Consider the following 7,336-nt stretch of genomic DNA (forward strand, 5'->3'; position numbering starts at 1 on the left):
AGCGCGTCCACCATAGACTTTGCATGTAAACCTGCTGCTCCTGACGCTGAAATCGCGTTCGGTGTGAACGCACCATTACTGCAGCTCTGAAGGAGCTGTCCATGGTTCTGAAAGTTCTTTATTGCAGTGCCAAAGGAGCTGTCCATGGTCCTGAAAGTTCTACTTCACTGCAGCACCGAAGGAGCTGTCCATGGTTCTGAAAGTTCTACTTTCCTGCAGCGCTGAAGGATAGGGATGCTACCAAAAACTGGTATTTTTTTCAGTACCGGATTCACATGATGAATTTTGACTGGATCAATAAGCTCCAGAAATAACGGTGCCATTAATGGTACCGGCGTAGTGTGGACACGGCACATGCTGTGTTGTTTAGAACAAGCTCCTTTTTCCTCTCTTCCCTCTCACTCTGAGCTCTCCTCAACACGAAGGGGAGGGACTTCTAGCAACACAGGCTGCTAGCAACTCGCTACCCACATATGCAGAAAAAGATATGCCATCTCCTTCATTCAGCATGGTGTTTACAGAAGTAGCCTATGGAAGCTAGTTGTTAGTATGTTGATTCTGAAGTTGCTGTGCAGTCAGAGCTCATTAAATAATTATCTAACCTTCTTGTTTATCAGAACCTGCTTCTGACCGGATGCTCCGGTGCAGCATTTTATTCTTTGGAATGTAGCGTCRTGTTTAAACTAAAGTATGCATCGAGTAACTTTAGCATTGACCGCTCGACATTACTATCATATTTTTCTGTGGATTATCAGTCAGGACATGGAAAATTAAAAGAAAAAAAAGACAAAGCAACTGAACTTCTGTTCTGTCTGAAGACGTGCTCTGAAGACAGGATTTACATCATGACTCCATGTTAGTGTAGCTAAATGTAAATTAAGGAATAAGTGGCTTTATTGTAAGTTCTATATTGTTTTAATGTAAAAGCATTGCATATTCATGGTTTGTTTTGGTTTTTTTAGATATCCCCACCATTAACCACCCCCCCCCCAACACACACACAGAGAATTTCAGGCATGTAGTTATTTATTTATTCTAAATAACACCAGATCACATTGAGAGCTATTTTTGCAGTTGTTCCTCCACATCCAAACGTCAGGGGGAATAGAAAAAAATCAGATGAAAATATGGTTCATATTCTGTCACCAACACTGACCCACACAGAGTCACGTGTACTAGTTTTTTATTTTATTTATTTTTTGTGTGTAACACCCCACCACCAACACCACTAATTCCCTGGGGGGAAACACTGGTTTTATTCCAGTAGAGAAGTATTGATAAGAGAACCGTTAAAATACAGATCACTAAGCAGCACTGATAAGAGTRTTGACAAAACCTTAACGATACCCATCCCTACCGAAGGAGCTGTCCATGGTTCTGAAAGTATGTAGCGGGGTGCCAAAAACCCCTTCACATGCTTTGACCCTGATCCCCGTAACCTTCACATCCACCCACTCCACCCCTGGCACAAACGCCAGGAGCAGGCGCTGCTGTAACAGTTGGTTCAGCACAAACAGACAAACTACACTCCATCAGTCTGTTCAATACATAACATTCTCAAATCTGATGGGTTCTTCTTCTTTATCACCGATGGCAGGATTCATAAAGTAGCAATACCTTTTAATGATCTATTCTTGTATTTATATTTAAAAAGTGGGTTCTGACTATGATCTGGGACAAACTGAGTCATCTGATTCATATCATGTGTAATGACACTCATTATATACTGTCCCATCTTTTAGACCGAACAAGAATAGATTTGAAAATTGATTCTTGACTTTAAATTATTCATCCACTGAAAGATAAAAGATGATTGCACAGCAATTTCAGTAATCAGTTTATTACTTACCACTGGAACAGTGGACTAGAGCTTTATCTTTGCAGAGTTGCTGAGGGGGTTGTGTGAGTTTTCCTCTCCAGTCTACATGTGTGGATCTAGAGAAGGTTTATGACCATGTTCCTCCAGGTATTCTGTGGGGGTGCTGCAGGAGTAAAGTGTCTGGGATGCTACTGTATTAAGAACAATTCAGTCCATGTATAGGCAAAGCAGGAGCTGTGTCCACATTCTAGTTTGTTCTCCACCAGGGCTGTCCCTTGTCTCAGATCCTGTTTGTGTTTATGGACCGGATCTCAAGGTAGAGAGCTGGGTCTTTGGTTTGTGAGCCACACGGTCTCCTCTCTGCTRTATGCARATGATGTGGTTCTGTTGGCATCCTTGGACCACGACCTTCAGCGTGTACTGGGGGCAGTTTGCAGCCAAGTGTGAAGCRGCTGGAATGAGAATCAGTTCCTCCAAATCTAAGACCATGGTTCTCAACCAGAAAAGGATGGGAAATCCCCTCCAGATCATGGGGAGCTCAAATTAGAGTCACTGCTCCTCTGCATCAAAAGGAGTCAGGTGAGGTGGTTCAGCTGAGGMTGCCTCATTTTAGAGGTGTTCCAGGCATGTCCCACTGATAGGAGTCCCTGGGGAAGACCCAAGACTCTGAGAAACTGTGTATCCTCTCTGGCCTGGGAAGGATTCAGGGTACCCCAGGACGAGCTGGAGAGTGATGCTAGGGAGACGGATGAGGTTTTTGCAGTTAACCAGATCTAGGTTTTTCTCCTAGATCTGTTGTCTCCACGACCCGACTATGAATAAGCGGCAGAAGATGGAGATGGATTTTCTCACTTTATTTGATTAAAGCTGCATCCTAAAAAAGCTGGCATACTAAAAATGATTAGGCTAGACTTGTGATGTTATCAAGCTAACTCCAATGTTAAGATGCTGCTAACGGTTCATTTATTAGGTGAGCTTGTTAGCCAAGCAGAGGTGTCATGAGATGGCTGTTATTTGTTACACTTTTTTCCAAATTATGACAAAACCCATCCATCCATCCATTATACCTGCTTCTTCCTTTCAGGGTTCATGGGGGTCACTTATGTCGGTATCCAGCAGTTACTGTGTGAGGGGCGGAGTACACCCCAGATAGGTCACAAATCCATCACAGGGACACATAGAACAACCATTCACTCTCTCACTCACAACTAGGGACAATTTAGAGTTACCAGTTAAACTAACAGCAATGTTTTTGTAAGCCAGAGTGCCCAGAGAAAACCTATGCATGCRCGGAGAGAACATGCAAACTCTACACAAAAAGGTCCCCAACCAACTGAGCCACCAAAACCTTTAAAAACATTTGTTAAAAGTTAAATGATGTATCTAACGTGTTAACCTTGTGGTCTTACTTGGTATCTACTGGCTAGAATTCACGACAAAACTAAAATAAATAAATAAATAAATAAATAAATAAATAAATAAATATAAATAATCTTTGTAAAGAAAAGACCAAAAGAACGTGAACCTTTGTACCTGTGAAATAAGGCCAATTAGAACCTGTATTCTACCCCCGGCCAGTAGGGGGTGCTAAAGAGTTTTTATTTCGGTGTTGCGATGCAGCAAATAATTCATTATGTTGTTCTTCATCACAACACAAACTCTCCAATACCTGTTACCTTCATTACAACCATGAAAAGTGCCGCCTTCACTTCCCGTAATGATATTTAATTTTCTCCTTAATGAAAGAAAAACAATTTCATTAAAAAAAGAAAAACATATTAATGGTAATTTTTGTCTCCCACATCAAGTSTGTAATTAAAAAATGAAAAAGAAGAAATTTTAGCCAGAAGTATTGAGCCAACATGTTTTGAGTCATGATGGAAAATAGGGAAAGATTCTCCTGTTATGATTCAAGTGATGTTATTCCACCTTCTGCTGTAAGGAGAGGAAAACTACGTGGCAGGTGACTACAGAATGCAGATGACAGACGGATGTGTGCTGCTGCTCCATGAGGGTTTGGATTTCAAACAGGAGCTTGTGGTAAATATGGGACGCAGTGGCTGGAGAGCTGAGAGGAGGATAGCTCTGGATGCGGGAGCTGCAGGTTGTTTCAGCATCTGAGCCATGAGGGATGTTTGCAGCAGCTCAGGAGGAGATGAGGAGAGCATGAAAGGAGATGGATTCCCTTTAGAGCGATGGGGGTGGAAGGCTGCCACAATGAAAGTGTAGAATGAAAACCTGCCGCAACACATCCACGATCAGCTGTGACTGAAAGATCTTTAGCTAAAGAAAAAAAAAAACCACATCAGTTTAAAGTTGCCACTAGAGAACAAAAATYAGGCCACAAGAAAAAAAAAGAAACAAAAGCCTTTTTTTTTTGCATCTTTCATTTTCTAAAGCATAGCTGATGCCTTCAGATCATTCCGACTCTCTGCTGAATAAAACTTCGTCTTTGTGCTCAAATATGAAGAAAATATTTTTAGATTACAGCCAGAAACAAGTCCACAGCAGGAGATTTATCTTTTTTCAAATTCAAGTAAAGAAATTATGATTGATGTTAGACCAACAAATCTTCATTTAAATCTGATAAAGATAAAATGTTACAAGTAAAAGAAAGGATTTTATGTACTGTTACTGTATAATTAATTCTTTGTTTGTAAATGCTGTGGGAACTTATCAGAATTCTGAATTAGCACTACTTTTTTCATGTTTACTTTTTTGAATGATTTATTAAATCAAACACTTTATCTTGTRTTATTTATGTAATAAAGATGTTCAGTTTAGTCAGGAAAAATGTGCCATGACTTTTGTTTTTGTAACTTTTATACTTTATGAATTATTTACCTTAAAAATAAAAGGCCTGTACATGGATGACCCTGCAAATCTTCAATTTTTTCAATTTTAGCTACTGTTTTAGCACAAGTTTTGAATATTTTTGCTTTTTGCTACTGTTAGCAGTTCTGTCCTACTCATTTGAGCTTTTAGCAACTGTTTTGATAGGTTTTGATTTTGGCTACAGTTTTGATCATTTTAGTTTTCAGTTACTGTTTTGTCAATTTTACGTTTGTTAAAGTTTTGCTGATTTAGCTTTTCTCTAACTGTCTCGATACATTTAGGTTTTAGCTACAGTTTTTCAAATCTTTGCTTTCAACAACTTTGTTACATTTAGTTTTCAGCTAAGATTTGCTCAGCTTTGTTTTTAATTACTGTCTTGCTGATTTAACTTTTAGCTACAATGGCTAAGTTTACTATTTAGCTATTGTTTTGATAATTTCAGCTTTTAGCTACTATTTTGCCAGTTTTACATTTGAACTAATATTTTGATGATTTTTGCTTTTATCTACTGATAAAACCAGTTATCAGTAGATAAAAGCAAAAATCTTTGCTTTTAGCCTCTGTTTTGCAAATGCACTTTCAGCTATAACGTTGCTGAGTTTAGGTTTTAGCTAAAATTTTGCTTAATATAATTTTCATTTTTTATTTTTTCTACTTTTATCTTCCAGCTACAGTTTGGCTTATGAGCAAATGTTTTTCTAATTTCAGCTTTCACCTACTGTTTTGCCAATTTCACCTATTTGCTAATGTTTTGCTAATTTTAATTTTTATCTACTGACTTGCTACATTTGGGTTTTAGCTACTGGTTAGCCAATTTTTGTTTTCAGCTACGACTTTGGTAAATCTAGCTTTTAGTTGCTGTGTTGCTACTTTAAATTTTTAGCTACAGATTGGTTAAAGTTACTAATAATCTATACTGGTTTGCTGATTTTAGCCTTTAGTGACAACTTCATGCAGATTTTAGCTTCTGTTCAACTTGAACAATTATTTAAAGAGTTCATTTCTTGAACAGATTTCAGTGAAGTCATTTGGCACTCTGAACTCTGGCTGTTATTGTGTTTTTGCACGAGTGTGTTCATCCCAGTGTTTGTGTGTCTGTTGCCTCGCAGCTGGAGCCAAGCCTCTTAAAGAATGCACACAACAGGCGGGAGGGAGCAGTGCATTGACTACACATGCTCAGTGAGTTTGTGGACCTGTATGCACACACACACACACACATTAATACATCAAGGTGTATGTGTGTGTGTCACTAAAGCCACCTCCTCTGAGTGGGTTGCTGAGCGTGGTTCGATATGGGCGTGTGATTTCTTTGATCACAACGGCTGCATGGAGAAACAGATTACCTTTCCCTGCCTCGATGACAGAAAGCCTCACTCATTTTAATCTCCTTCTTCTGCTGACAAACACAAACTGAATGAGGAGTCAGACCAAACATCACCCTTAAACAATGAGACAACATGTCTTCCATTTGAAGAAAAAAAAACAAAACAAAACAAAAAAAAAAACGAAGGAGGTCACTTTGAGCTGATTGAACCTACTAAACAAATTCAGATTAAAACAGTCCTAAATACTGGATTAGCTACTAAATTTTAGCTGAGCATGTATAAAAGGCTAATTAGCTGTGGCAGCCATTGCACTTGGTTATTCCAAAAATTAATCAGACGTACATCCAATGTTATTTAACCAGAATTCGAATTAGATTTATTGGCCCAGTATTTTTACATTCAAGGAACAAAAACATGCAACGTAAAGAGTAAAAAAAACAAATCATTTCAAAGATAAATATAAAAATAAAAAGCCAAGGAAATGTAAGTATGAGAATGTAGGGGGACTGTACAAATAGAGAAAAACAGTTTGGATTTGAAGATTCAAGATGGTCGCCACAGCTAATTTCAAATGGCTTTAGTTCAGCTGTTTTTTTTAGAATACTGAGCTGAAATTTTGTGTGGCCATAAAAAAACATACTGAATGCTAGTCACAATGTATTATGCAGCCATTTTTAGTGCAAAAGTAGCCAAAATCAATCTTTACTAAATTCTAAATGTTAATCAAAAAAATCTAGATGGCCATCACAGCAAATTTTAAAAGGTTTTATTTCAGCCATTTTAAGACTCATTGGGCACGAAAAGTTGTTGTGGTGTCRATAAGAATGATTGTATGCTAATCCCGAATTAAGCTTTGTACATACACAGCTGAAAATTTATATATATAAAATAATCCTTAACAAAATCTAAATGCCAAAATAGAAGATCCTCAAACACCTGTGGGTCATTGGGGGTGGTACCTGAAGTGGTTAATCTGTATCAGGATTGGTGGAGGAACGGACCCAGGGCGCAGGCATGTTTCAAAAAGGTGCACAAAAGGATTTATTTAAATAACAAAAGAGGGCCGATGGCAGCAAACTTACAAGTTCACRGAGGGAACGCTCAGGCAGAGGATCACGGTACAGAGCAGGAGACTCACAGAAACACAATGAACTGACAATAAGACTGAGACAGGACAGGGCTTAAATACAATGAAAACATATGACTAAACAAAAAAAAACACCTGAGGAGAAACACAAGGGTGATCATCAAGGTAATGTGGGGCAGCTGAGCGGAGACACACAGGGGAACATAGAAAACACTAGGAAAACCAAGGAAAATGAATAAAGAGTATGACAGTACCCCCCCCCCCCCCCCC

Source organism: Austrofundulus limnaeus, unplaced genomic scaffold, assembly GCF_001266775.1.
Source record: "Austrofundulus limnaeus strain Quisiro unplaced genomic scaffold, Austrofundulus_limnaeus-1.0 Scaffold86, whole genome shotgun sequence".
Taxonomy (NCBI): Eukaryota; Metazoa; Chordata; class Actinopteri; order Cyprinodontiformes; family Rivulidae; genus Austrofundulus; species Austrofundulus limnaeus.